The sequence below is a fragment of the Anomalospiza imberbis genome, chromosome 7 (assembly GCF_031753505.1).
Source record: "Anomalospiza imberbis isolate Cuckoo-Finch-1a 21T00152 chromosome 7, ASM3175350v1, whole genome shotgun sequence".
NCBI classification, from domain to species: domain Eukaryota; kingdom Metazoa; phylum Chordata; class Aves; order Passeriformes; family Viduidae; genus Anomalospiza; species Anomalospiza imberbis.
In genome coordinates, this window is record NC_089687.1 from 32,533,570 (window position 1) to 32,547,530 (window position 13,961).

A 13,961-nucleotide genomic window follows, 5' to 3' on the forward strand; every position below is an offset into this window, starting at 1 on the left:
GATGATTCTGGTGAAGATCCATCCATCTATCCATCCACACATTGAAACACCAAAAATAATGAGATTTGGTGTAATGTCCCTTAAGTTTACCAGCCAAGGTTCTTAAAACACCCCTGCAGATTTAACCAGTTTCATTGCATTTCTGGACAGAGCTGTGTTGTCACAGTAGTGACAGTTTGGGAATATGTGTCCAAGTTTAAGTTTCATCTGGTGTTTACAGAACCAGATTTACAGCTAGTGTAAATATAGCTGTCACTGTGCTTTACATCATGGCATAACAGGCAACTAGAATGTCAGAAAAAGCTACATCGCAAAAACACACCAGACAAATCAAAGGATCGTCAATACACCTCCTTGCAAGTAGATCTTTTCCACGTGGGACCTTCATATGAGCTTTGTTTTTACAGTAAACCGCTTAAGGACACCAATGCAAGTGCAATGTCGGTGTAGGACAGTGGGGTTTTTTTTTCCTGAGGGAAAGCCAGCCTGGTTAGAAAGGAACTTTGCTCAAATCACAGGAAACTTGGGCTCAACGAAGAATAAACTGCCTTCAGCAGAAAGAAGTAGGCATTTACAGTCTCTTGCATTAGCTAGGATCAAATCTTGGGCCTGACAAAAGAAGCCAGAAAACAATGTGCAAGGATTGTCCCTAGAAACCTGTTTTCTATATTGGTATTTTAAAGAGGTTTTTTATGTGTGCATCTTCTCAGAATCTTACTGCCAGCACTGAGTGTCCCTTTGCTCACAAACAATAGCTGAGCAGGTGCACCTGTGAGAGCTGAAATAATACTAACTCTCTTCTATAGAGGGCTGTAAGGCAAACCTGCATATTGCTGCTGTCCTGCCACCTCCCAGAGTACCCAGAAGTAACAACAAGCATCCAACACTATCCTCCAACACCATCCCAACACTCAGAGATCCCCAGCAGATGCAAGTTATGATCTGGAAATATGAACAGCAATTGAGTTTTCAAGCCAAAAGCTAAGCAGGGTGTGACAGCACAGCCTGGGCATTTTGAAAGTCTCTCTAAAGACTCTCCCCCTCCCTAGGAAGAACAGTGTGTGCCCCACTCATTCAGAAATAAGGGAATTGTAGCCTCCTGACAATTTACTCACACAGCTCTCAGAAGAGCGAGCTCAGTGACTTTCCTACCAAATCTGATTCATTTAAGTAGGTGGTGAATTGAATCTGCACATGCCAGGCTTAAAACTGTTTCAGAAGAAAAAACACTATGTAAGGTACTAACTAGATCGTTTGACTTTCCCATACACACAAAAATTATCTTGAAATAGTAAGCCATTACACCTTCCATAGCAATGTATTACTTGACCACACTTCATTTGAATCCAGTACAAAAGTTCAGATGATTTGTATTTCACTGAAGAAAGACAGCTGTGCTACAACACTTGCTGAAGAGCCACCAACTGCTACCAAGTAAGCCTGCTAAATTCCAAGCAGAGGTTTAAAATTGAAGCTCTGAAAGAGGCAATACACATTTTTCCTGCTTTTTGTTTCAGAAAATCAGTTTACATTAAGCCACTCCATTGCTCTCTACTTAAAACTAGAGGCACTGACCTTACAGGTGGAGTTCTTGATCCGGGAGAGCAGAGCCAGGATGATGACAGCAGCAAAACCCGTCCAGTGATCTTCAGCCAAGTCAGTCCAGGAAATCCAAACAACAACTCAGCAAAGGAAGGGGAACAGACAACCTTAAACCAGTTCTACTCAAACCTGAACCTTCAGGTTGGAGCTTGATGAACCTTCTGGGGCTGATGGGCTGCAGCTCCAGGCAGAAGGCCAGGTGAAGCTGGTCAGGGTAATTCCAGTCTGGTCCCACCCACTCACCTGGATCTGGCTGAAAAAACCCAACAACCTTCTGACCTTGATGCTGCTGTCCCAATTAAGCACCTGTTTGTAGCCAGCAACAGAGGCCCTTACAAGGCAGGACAGGCTATTGTGTTGTGTGGCTCTTCCTCAGGGAAGTGATTTTCTTTTTGTAGCCCTGTTTACATTCTCCCTGCTGCCAATCAGGCAGAGAAAGAAAGGCACACCTGCCCAGGTGGGATTGCTGCCCCACATTTATGACTTCAGCTTTCCTGGTAGTGCCCTTGAAAGCACAACTTGGGCAGAAGTATTAGAGCCAATGTCTTTCAACTCAGACTCCAGAGTGAGACCTGCTCTTCACTCCCTAGAAAGGCACTGGCACAGCTGGGCAAACTGATGTTCCACAACAAAATTCAAAATTCACTTACTGAAGCTCAATTACATCCCTTCTGTAACATCTAGTAAAAAGAAGTGCAGTACAAGATTCAGCTCTTGAAACCAGAAGGATAAAATTCAATTAAATTGCATGTAATGAAACAAATAACTTGGATATTTTGACTGACACAGATTGTTTTTCTGCCACACACCTGGGAATTACTAATAAAGGTTTTCATATACACATGTTCACTCTCCTGCAGAAAAGCAGAAATTACCATGCAAATAATTAAGCCATTATATTCCTTCTAATCCACCTGAAATTAGTCTAAACAGGAAAAAATGAATTTGCTCCTTTTTCTAAAAAAAAAAAAAAAATAGAGAAAGCAACTTTATATGTTGTCAAAAGAAAATAAGCTTTTTACAAGGGTTTCTTGCCAGTGTTCATTTTAAAAGACTCATTTTAAGCAGACAGTATTTCAGAGGAGAGAAGATGTATCATCATTTCCTTTTGTTGTTATACATGAATATATTCTCCATCCTGTCAAACATCTAAAGGGTAAGCTGAGATTCCCAAAACCCTAAAAGGCTTACTTATTCAAAAAATTCTTACAGATTTTTTTTTTTTTCCTGAAGATATAAAGATGGTGAAAACAGACATCAGAGAAAAGGGATCAGTCAGTTTTCCAAATTAAATAATGACAACCCATGTGAGCAAAGGGATGAAATAGTATCAAATTTCAATATGGCAATGTTGAGATTACCCTGCACTTTAACTTTGGCAAAATTTGGGACATCTTCCAGGCCTCACACTTCACCCTGTCACATTTGAAGAATGGAAAATAATTCTATAAAAAATAGATAAATAACAACAGTGTTGCTATTGGCATTTTAAATTTGGGATGTGTGTTTTTCAGCATGTTTTTAGTTTCAGAATTGCTTAAGTCAAATATTCAGCTTTAATAACGTGCCTGTACTTGTCCCAGGGAACTGAAGATCATGTTCTCTACTAACCAGGGAAGTCCAGCACAAATGGAATAGAGGTGCTCTGCTCATCTAGGGAAGGGTTTCCCTTGGCTACCTGCATGACAGAGTGAAAAAAACATCAAAATAAACCATCACTTAAAACAGATACAATCCTTGCCAAGAATGTTAACTACAAAACTGACTTCACTTCCCTTAAAATTATATAAAGGATGTAATCCCAGTATTTTAGTAAGTTATTTCATCTCCCATGAAGAAAATACCACGTATTTTTCAGAAAGGCCCCTTTACACCAGCAACCTACACCTTCCAAGGGGCTTTAGATGCTGCTGCATATACTGTGAGCACTGCAAACATTTCTAAAAGCTGTGTGTGTTGCAGATCAAGCTCCAGCCAAGACTACTTGGATACTGCTTTATAAGCACCCCACATATATGATTTTTTTTTTTTTTTAATTGAAGTAAAAGCTGCCAAATCCAGTGCTGGTATATCCAGGTGTTTGTCTGTCCATCCTTTGCACCTGTGTATATAGAAAACTTGTCTGGAAATATGGTCTGTGTTGGTTTTGCCCATAGCACTGCACACTGGGAGCCACGCTGGACACTTCAAAAGCAACATTTGTTAATGCCATAGAATCATGGAATCACAGAGAGATTTGGGTTAGAAGGGACCTCAAAGCTCACCTCATTCCACCTCCCTGCCATGGGCAAGGACACCTTCCAGTATCCCAGGTTGCTTGAAGCCCCATCCAACCTGGCCTTGGACATTTTCAGAGATGGGGCAGCCACAGCTGCTCTGGGCAGCCTGTGCCAGGGCCTCCCCACCCTCACAGGGAAGAATATATGATTCCTTTGCATTTTCCAAAGACATACGTCCTAGAGATATTCATATAATTAATCAGTGTTACCCAGACAGCCCCAGAGGCAGTGACACAGCCCTCAAGTCCTGCCTTGCTGTGCAGCATCCTTAAAACATCAGACTCGGACTAAAGCTCTCACCTTGTGTGTGTTCTGAACCAGCTCTCAAGTTTGGGATGGTATTTCCCTCATCTGTTCATCAGCTGAGACAAACTAGATGATTTCTTGAGTGCCCCTGCTCTATTTCCATAGAAACAGAAAGCAAGTTTGATTCATTGCTGAAATTTTCAAGGGAGTGCCAGGGTAAATCATGACTTGGGAAGTCTGATAAGTCTTAGGAAGCCACTCCAACAGTGTTTTGGGCTATGCTTGGTGTGCTATGTTATCACTAAACTGTGTAAGGAAGGCTTTTTATTTGCCTCAACTACTGAATTAAAAATTGAACTGTCTGAGAGGAGAGAGAGTTGAACTGCTGTGGCTTTCTCTTCTCTGAGGAAATTATAAAAAAATTTGTTAGCTTCTTTCAGTGGGATTGATAGCAAAGTTCTTGGTTCTTAGGCTTATGGAAGAAAATTAGCCAAGGGCAGCAAGTGCATTGTAACCTCACCTTGAGCTCTTCTTCCCTGCTACATTAAACTGGATATCCCTGTGAATGGATATCCCACTTTGTACACGTTGCATAATAGTCATGCAGGACAAGGAGTGAGACCACCTGTGCAGTACAGAATCCAGCACAAGGCTTCTTGGAAGAGTCACTCCAAAACTTCCAGAGGGACTGAGGTGAGGCTGACTGGCTGGGAGTTTTCCAGATCCTCATTCCTTCCCTTTTTGAATGTTTGTGTGACTCAGTTGATGCCTTAGGCTTTAGGTTTTATATTTTTCAGATTCTGTGCTGCTTTAGTGTGTGGGTCTGAGCTTCATATTAGGGATGGTGAGCTCTCTTCACAGAGCAGGGAGACAAAACAATTCCTTCTCCAGCTGGGGACCAAGGACAAATGATCCAAATCTCAGGCCCAAGAGCATAAACAACGTGGACTGCAGAGAGAAAAACAAGAAGGATGGGACTTCATAACCTAAAGCTGTAATTGCACAATTAACTCCAATATGCAAATGGATCAGAACTTATAAAAGTGAGAGACCCCGTGACCAGTTGTCCATTTTGTGACCATTTGGGTTCATCTTGGGTGTGGCCCTGGCTGGGCTCTTGTGCTGCCCAAGGTGGATCCACTGAGGCCTTTTAATAAATCCCTACTTTATTCTTTAACTCCATCTAGTCTCTGTTCTAGGTCAGCCTTCACAAGGCATCACAGTCACTGTGGAACACCTGCAACTGCTGAGACCCTCCCAGTGCTGGGGAGCAGCTTTGAGGTCTCTGTCCAGTGTTAAATTGTGGAGGGCCACATTAGGCAATAAGAATGCTTTCTCAGAGCCTCATGTAACATGTTGGGCTTTGTAGATTCCAAGCTTTACCCTTTCCCACACAGATATTAACACCCACTGCGGTAATTTCTGAGTATGGAGTCTCATGTCTGAATCATCGGGTAAGGATGAGTCAGAGAAATATTGCTGCTTTAATAGACACAATCAACAAGAGGGTGAGGGGCAGAAGAGGAAATCTCTTATTGCTAAAAGTAACAACATCTTTCTTCATAACTACTGAGATTTAATTGGGGAAAAAAAAATCAGCAATTTACGGGTAGCTATGGCAACTTTCACGAGTATGAAAAGGAAAAATGGATCAAGCGGAAAAATAGATTTGCAGGGAGATTTGGAATAAATAAAACTGAGATTTTCCAAAATCAAGTGCACTTCCATTTAAAAAATGATCCTTTCAAGAGGAAATTAAAGCTCTCCCAAGAACCTGTTTTTTTAAGCATACAATCAATTTTTATAACTGAAAACCTGTCAAGGGAAAATGACTCCCTTTTCTACAGCGAGTGAGAGAAAGAAGAGCTTCAACAAGAGTTTTTTAACTGCTTACAAAACCAGGCTTTTGCTTCAGATTTAATCCTGTAATCACACACAGTATTTACTTGTAGTTGAATTGACTGAGGAAAGTGTTACTGTTAGGCACTTGCCTTATCTAAAGGAGCATTAAATCTGCTGGATGTGATGAAATCTGTTCCAAAGCATTTATCAAACACTGTGAAAATCGGCGAGATTAGTAACACGGCAATGTCATCCTTTGTCTAGCCAAGGGTAAAAGGTTCTTGGAAATGGGAGAAGTAGAGAGTATTTGCTTCAATAAGTATTTGCTTCAATAAGTAACATCAGAAAACTTTGACAGTGGAAGAGGCTGAAATGATAGATGCAATAATTCTTTGGAATACACAATCAAACCCTTTGCAGGGCTTCCAGGGCACTCTGGCCGCTGTCCCAATGGACCAGCCATTCCCAGGGCTTGGGCACCGCTGCCCTGGACATGGGATGTCCCTCAACATGGCAAATGCCAGCTGAGGGGAAAGAGAGCACCTTCTCACCTTAACCCCTGCTGACAGGGAGAGCAGGGATGGAGCAGGCGCCTCCAGCCCAGCATGCAGGAAGAGCTGAAAGCCACCTTGTCACCGCCAGGAGACACTGGCAAATGGCACTTTGTCACTATGGAAGAGCTGGACAGGCTCTTCGCCTGCATCCTTGTATGTCACAGCTGAGCCAGAGATACCTGGAGGTCCAACCTCCCCATTAGCACCACTCAGGCAAACCCTGCTGTCTCTCAGCAATACTGGGTTTGCTGCACAGAGCCTGCTCTGCAGCTCAATCTCGTGTCTAGGTAGAGGCAGATCACTTGGGAGCTGGTGCTAGAAATCTGCTCTGTGTCTTATAACTCCAAAGTAATTTTATCAAAGCATAAATAAAAGAAATCAACTTTCTTCTGACTTGTTTGGGAGTTGGTGGTGGCATTGTTCAGTCACCAGCATGCTTGTGTTAAAAATCAGGGATATAGGAAATGAAGGAAATAAATAAAAAAAAATAAAAAAAAAAAGGAAAGGTAGACATGTTTTAAAAAATGCAGGAGTAAAGACAGTAAGAAACTGGGATTCTTACAGAAAAAAGACAGATAACAAATCTATGACAGAAAGGCTAAACGTAATACTTTAAGACAAGGAAGGATGGAGCAGGATGTACAGTTTTTTCTAGCTAAAAGAAAAAAACCACTCTAAAACACAGTCTTTTGGCAAAGGGAAGATCTGTGTCCAACATCACCTACAATGTCTCCTCCTGGGGGCCCTGTAAAGGCAGGCTGCACCTGTCTTACAGAGACAGCAAGGTGGGTCTCCAGAAATCTGTGGGGTTAGACATTAACCTTAAAAGCCTCTAATGCTATACACAATCAGTCCCCAACAACACAAATGAAAACAGCAGTGATGCCATGACTGCACTTCTGGCTAAAGGCGATATCTGCACTGTTGCTTCATTTAGGTACAAAATTACTGCATTTCCTTTTTCTTCTGAAAAACCTTTCAGGAAAAATGAAAAAAAAATGTTAAGCAAGATAAGAATCAGAATTAATATATTGAAGACCTAGTAAAATAATCATCACTGGCTGCTTTTTTCCTAAAGTGAAATAATTTTGTTGTTAAGTGTCCAACAAAAGTAAGCCACACAGCATAAGAATAAAATTCCTTACAGCTGCACTGCCTCCCAGCTATGCAGATCTCTTCAGTTCTGTGGCACAGTTACGTTTTATTTTTTTTAAAAGAGTGCTCTGTCCATATTCAATAACCATGTAATTAGGTATTCTGACTGACTTCTCCCATTCTGGAATTGATTAAGCAATTTTATGCCATAAATTCCAGCTGATTCAGTGGGTGGTGAAAAGGCAGTGATTTTTCCTATTCATCTAGAAATCCCAGGAGATGGCTCTCCTAAGGACATTTGGATTGTCCAACACTATTTTAAGTTTGAGGTGCCCATTGCACTGCATTTTGGCAGGTACAAAGTCCCTCAAAATCTGTTTTATTTGTCTCTGCTCCTCTGCTTTGACATGTGAGTATCACCACATGCCAGCAAACCAAGGATGTCTGTGATGCTGCTGCAGTCATGCAGAATGAGGGCTCCTAATAAAAGCTGCAGTGTGTGTTGAGATACACAGTCTGCTCTTTTCAAGCTACTGCTGCTTGGCACCCATGAAGTCCTGGTGAACTACTCCAACCAACCCCAGAGCAGGAATTCACCATCCAAACAGATGGCTGCAACTGCAGGCAGCCAAGAGACCACGTTTCTTTTTCTCATGACGTGGGGGTGCTGACAGCATTTCCAGACATAATTCCAAATGGCTGTCAGTTCTGAGCTTCTTGTCTAAAGGGGATGTGTCAGTGCTAATCTACCTCTGAGACAGATTACCCTTCACAATGGAAAAGCTTCCCCTTATTATAATTGCTTTACTCTTAACACTTGCAGATCTTGCCTTTCCTGAGCTGTTGGCTGCCTTTAACTACAGTTCCCCTCTCAAGGTAGACAGATCTCAAGAATCAAGGATTAATTTGTGCACAGTTTGGGGGTTTGATGTTTAGTCCCATATGTAGGGCTAATTGCAAGCTAGCAGAGGCAGAGGTATTAATTTTTTTTTTTAGCTTTATGTATGTGTACACTACAAATAAAGTACAGGCACATGCTTGTTCTGTGTTTACAGACAGATGATTTCACCTTTGGTGCACCACTGTCACACACTGTCAAACCTGTGTAAGGTGTGACCAGGAGGATTCCTCACTCCCAACAATGTCACAGTCAAATTGCTACACTGGCTTTTCAAGGACAATGCTGATATAAGTTACATAAGCACACGACCTGCCACGATTTAGTGACAATCTCTTAAAATCAGCTACACAAGGTTTAAGGCATAGCTAGTCTACACAGAACAGGTGGAAGCTTTCCAATAACCCTTAATTAAATGGAGTGCTGAACCACATTTTAAAAAGCTGATTTCAGCTAAATCCACATACTGATACCTGCCCTGGCATTGCTCAGTGCAAAAGAAAGCATTAAGAAAATTAAAGATTGCTTGCAGGGAGCAGTAGAGGACTACCCCTAGTCTGTCTCAATACACAAATACACTTTTAGATGGTGTCTGCAGTAAATCAGGGACACAGTGTTTCCATAAGGTTTAGTTTGCACTTACACCTCTATTAGCTCACATCAGCCTTAAAATAGCATTGTTTATGCATTACATCCTGCAGCACAGTAAATTGTCACAGCCTGCTGTATCTCAGACCTCAGATGAACCCCTGACAAGGCCAGAGAAAGAGTATCAGTTCGGTGCTAATGAGAGAAATGTGCATGGAAACCCTCAGTGCAGTTGCTTCCATCAGAAATCAGCTTTCTTTGACTCACAAGCCAACAGCACCCACAACAAAGCATGTTATAGAGGGCTGTACTGAGGTCGATTAGAGGTGAGGATAAAAATCCATACATTGCATTCTAATATTCTTTCCAACAAAGGGAATTGATTTGAGAAGGCCTAAAGTGCTTTCATCCCTTTTGTCCATGTGCCTTTCCAGCTCCACATGCCCCTGTAATACCTGATGTTCCAAGGAGACAGGCAGATAAATAGCCTTCTAAAAATCCACATTGTTTTTCTTCTTTGGCTCCATGCCCTGATACTGAAGCCTTCCATATCTCTTGGGGATGACAAAAGACTGAGATACTTTAGCTCGAGGCACCAGTGAAGCATGGGGATGGTGCTTTGGTACTTTCATTCCCAGGTGACCTCATGGACACACAAGTAATTCCCATATTTTCCTCTGGGGTTATCATTGTTTACTTGCCATGTTATCACAATACTTAGAAAGCTTTATGAGTGTATTTACAGAGAAGACAACCATTAATAAGAGGCCTCCAGGGCTCTCCCTTGGAAAACAAGTCACCAAAGAACTCAGCAAATGTTTCTGCCTGTCAGCGGGACAAGGATTTTATGGACTCAGTTCATCATCTCCAGGAGCCCACCCAAGAGCCAGGCTTGTGGCAAACAAATCTCTAACCTGCCTAGAGGCACCACAGCTTGAAGTGCCATATTGCTCTCATAAACTTGCCATGGACAGCTGTATTTCTGTCTGTGGATCCTGAAAGCAATGTCTACAGGCTGAGAATCCAGTGTGAAGAAAGGAGTGTCTCACACAGATCAGCAGCAGCTGCACACGAGGCACTCGCTTGAAATTCCCCCATAATTGTAAAGGGCCCCACGAGAAGAACAAGTAAGTCCTGCCATGTTTCCTAATCTTGCTACACTAGTTATACAGAGGAATGTTCACTCCTAATGATGACACACAAGCTGCTGTAAGCTTTTCTGCAGCAACGCTGCTGCTTATACCAGCTATTATCCAGTTATTCCATCCTAACAGCGAGGAATCATTTTTGTGCTTTTCATTCTTCCTCCCAGAGGGCAATAGATGTAATAACTTATTCCCTGTCTGGCACATTAGGGCTTGAAAAATTAATGCAGCACTGCTGAGATTTCTACTTTCTGCTTTACTTAGAGTGCCAAAGCTTTGAATTTTGGTGAAAAAATATTAAGTAATAAAAAGCTTACTTTAAGTTTGTTAATATACTTGTCTGCTTTAATGCCCTTCCAAAGTTTCCACAAAATAAGCATTTCACTGACTAATCTTCCCAAATTTCTTTTGCCCCTTAGCTATTACCACACAGAATCACTTAGATTGGAAATGACCTCCAACATCATCAAGTCCAGCCTTTGACCAATCACCACCTTGTCACCCAGACCATGGCACTAAGTGAATGTCCAGACATTTCTAGAACATGTAATTATGCTACCATATAATTGAAACCTCTCCTGTTTCACAATTACGACATAGCAACTAAAATTTAAACACCATTATCAACTGTACTGTGTTAAAACCCAATCCATTAAGAAAACCAATCAGTCACGTGTTGCTCTGTACATGCAGTGTATGCTTTATGCCTATCCACTCCTTCAAAAATATTCTCCTGTTATATGAATTCTGTCAAAGAGAGTAGTGGTTCAGACCAAATTCCACTTGTGTGTTATTGCTTCTGCTCAAACTGTTCCTTCAGAAGCAGAATGAGTGTTGGAATCCAAAATGCAGGGAACTCTCAGAACTTTGGGCCTGTAAGCCAAAGCTTAGAGTTAAACATAGGATTTGATCTGAGTCCTTGGAAAAGGCTTCCAAACTGAGGTGCTAGAAGAGAGAATGTGGATTTGTAGTTTAAAGCAGAGACTCCTTAAGGTAAGTAGAAGAAAGTTTGGAGTTTTAGAGTACAGTTACTGTAGGTCTGTGTGTCATAGCATGATTGGCTAAGAAAGTTTACACTGCAGCATGAGTCCATAAGGCAGAATATTTAAGGACTGGGTTAAAAACATAAATATCCTTGTTGATAGTGTTCTACTGGTCAATAAATCCTTAAAAAGTCTGTAACTAGGGGTCTTGTGACCTTCTGAATCATGCAGTGAAGATGTGAGCCGAACTCACCCTTCCTGCATATGTAGAAGATAGCAAAAATAAACTGTATCATCTAAAAAACTCAGAGGTGCCATCTCTAACTCATTCAAAACTCCTTCCTAATTCCTCACACATGAGCAGTGAACACTGCAGTTGCTGTGTGAAGCTTGCCTGGCGTTTGGATAACTGCATCACAAGCTTGCAGCACTAAACCAGAGCCCATCCAGTTGAAGATTTCACCACAGAAGATCCAGAGAAACTCACAGAGATAAATGTACCCTATTCCTCTGGAGAAGTACAGAGGATGGGTTCATGCACATAAATGTGTTTCCCTGTAAATTAGCAGCATCTAATCATTTAGGTCACACACATTCAGCAGGCACACCTACAAACTGGCTACCTTTGCAAGCAATAGCCAGACCTGTATCAGGCTATTACAGTGAAAGAAAAAAGGCAAAGACAAGCAGGATGTGAGCTGAAGAACAAAATCAGAGCTGGGAACTACTTCTCCAAAAATAATGCAGTGTTTTTTCTGCCCTCTCTCAGATCTTCACAGTAAGAGATTAAACAAACCTGTGACTTGGACTTCATTTGTGCAGAAGACAGTTCTTAGTGTCAGAATTCTTACCCAAAAGGACAGGTGGAAAGTCTCAAACTAAATATACAGGTTCAACATGTATTAGGAGTTAGAGGAAAAGTCAGTCCCAGGCAATTTTTCCTATCACTGTAGAGCATTTGCTAATGCTGTTGCTTTGTGTATTCCAAGCCTGCAAGCATGGGAACAGGCATTAACCACACATCACATCAGGCTGTCCTTGCACTCCTACACACAGTCACTTAGGGCTCTTTTTCTCCTTGGATGGAAATCCTCAAGTAATTTCTCCTCTGTCCTCCAGGCTGCTGGCTGGGCCCCAGAGAGTGCTGAGCTTTAAAGAGCACAGGCTTCATATTTCCAGTCTCTGGCAGCACTTGTTTCTTTATTCCACAGAGGGATCTCTGTTTCCTTAAAAGCTGGCTTTGCTGATTCAGGCTTCCTCATCTCAGCAGATTTCAGAGCAGAGTTTGATCTATCAGCATCAAAGACATCCCTCTGTTCAGAGCATGCCTCAGCGCTCAGACAATAAGCAGCAGAATAGTTTCAAACGAGGCTAGTGGTTCCCCTGGAGACCAAAGGCAATTAATAACATGCTTTTCTGCAAGGAGCAGAGCTAATGAAGCCTGATTTCCTGCACATCTGAGACATCCATCTTCTCTGCTGTCTGTAAACTGTTAACCCAGTTACTACTGCAAATCGAGCTCCTTTGCCTCCAATCTCACCTGCTGATCCCACTTTTCCCAACTCCTCCTCTATCATGGCAAACATCCACTTCCCTCTTTTTCCTAGCAGGACTCCCAAATGGTCCTTAGCTTCTTCTGTGCACCTTTACTTGCTCCCTCACTTGCCAGACACAGATGCTGTGCCCAGAGCCGTGTGGGTACTCAGACTGCTGGCAGGCAGAACAAGGAATGTTTCCACCTTCACCAAAAGCACACTACAGCACATGCCAAAACAGTGATTTTAATGAAAACCACTGGCACTTCACAGCTATGAGACCCCAGCTCAGGCAGAGCTGCCAACTGTGCTTGAAACAGGCCAATAAATACAGAAGTTATCAAGAAGTGTTGGATGAGTGGGACAGAAGAAAGAAGAAAAAGTGTGAGTGCAAAAATTTTTCTCTGAAAATCAGGCAACCAAAAGAACAAAGTCTTTCAACAACTCAACTGTGAGCCTGACTCAGGATCTGGTATGAACTACTGCAGTTGTGCCACTGACCACCTCTATTTTTTCAGATAAAGAAATGAACACTAATTTTATTAGTACATAGATCACAGTGGCTGAGTCCCACTTAAATAAACAAGCTACATGATGAACATAAGTTGATCAGACTTACAATAAAGAGATTCTAATTTAAGTAATTTCCCCTGCCTCAAGCATATGATTAAACTGGATTATTCCCTACCAAATGATTTAGAAGGTCACTTAGTCCAAGGAAGGCTCTGGGCAGAGCTGTGCAGCTGCCCAAGGGACTCATCCTCTGGGCTCCTTGGGTGTTACTCCTGAACATAACACTCAGCCCTAGTGGCAGGAGTATAAATGGGTAATTATTTTCATTTAGAGTTGCTAACCAAGATTATTAAGCCAAATTCTGATCCAAAGCACAAACCACTGCTAGCTGGGATTTAGAACAAGCCATACAGAGTGAAGTGCCCAGTGCCCATTGGAGTGCTTAATGCCATTGCTATCCTCCACAAGATTAACAGGACTGCACCCTGCCTTCAGCTGTGTGCTCCTGTGAACAGTTTCGAGTGGGAGCTGAGGAGACCTTGCAAAATAAGCCTTCAAGAAAAGAGGTTTCATTTAGCACGTGGCAACTCAGCCAAATGATGAGATGCTGCCTACCTTCCAGACAACAGCCTTCCTGCAGGTCAGGGCACACTGGGATTGCTGCTGCTTGCAGTCATGAAT

At 42.1% G+C, this 13,961-nt stretch overlaps 1 long non-coding RNA gene across 2 annotated transcripts in view; it reads right to left on the reverse strand.

Annotated features, from left to right (window-relative positions):
* Positions 1–13,954, reverse strand: part of LOC137477412 (uncharacterized) — a 34,909-nt gene extending 20,955 nt beyond the window's left edge. For both annotated transcript variants that reach the window (XR_011000984.1, XR_011000985.1), the window contains exons 1-2: positions 13,896–13,954; positions 3,214–3,280 (exon numbers count right to left, since the gene is read on the reverse strand). This is a non-coding gene — a long non-coding RNA (uncharacterized lncRNA). The remainder of the gene's footprint in view (positions 1–3,213; positions 3,281–13,895) is intronic.
* Between the last annotated feature and the right edge of the window lie 7 nt (positions 13,955–13,961).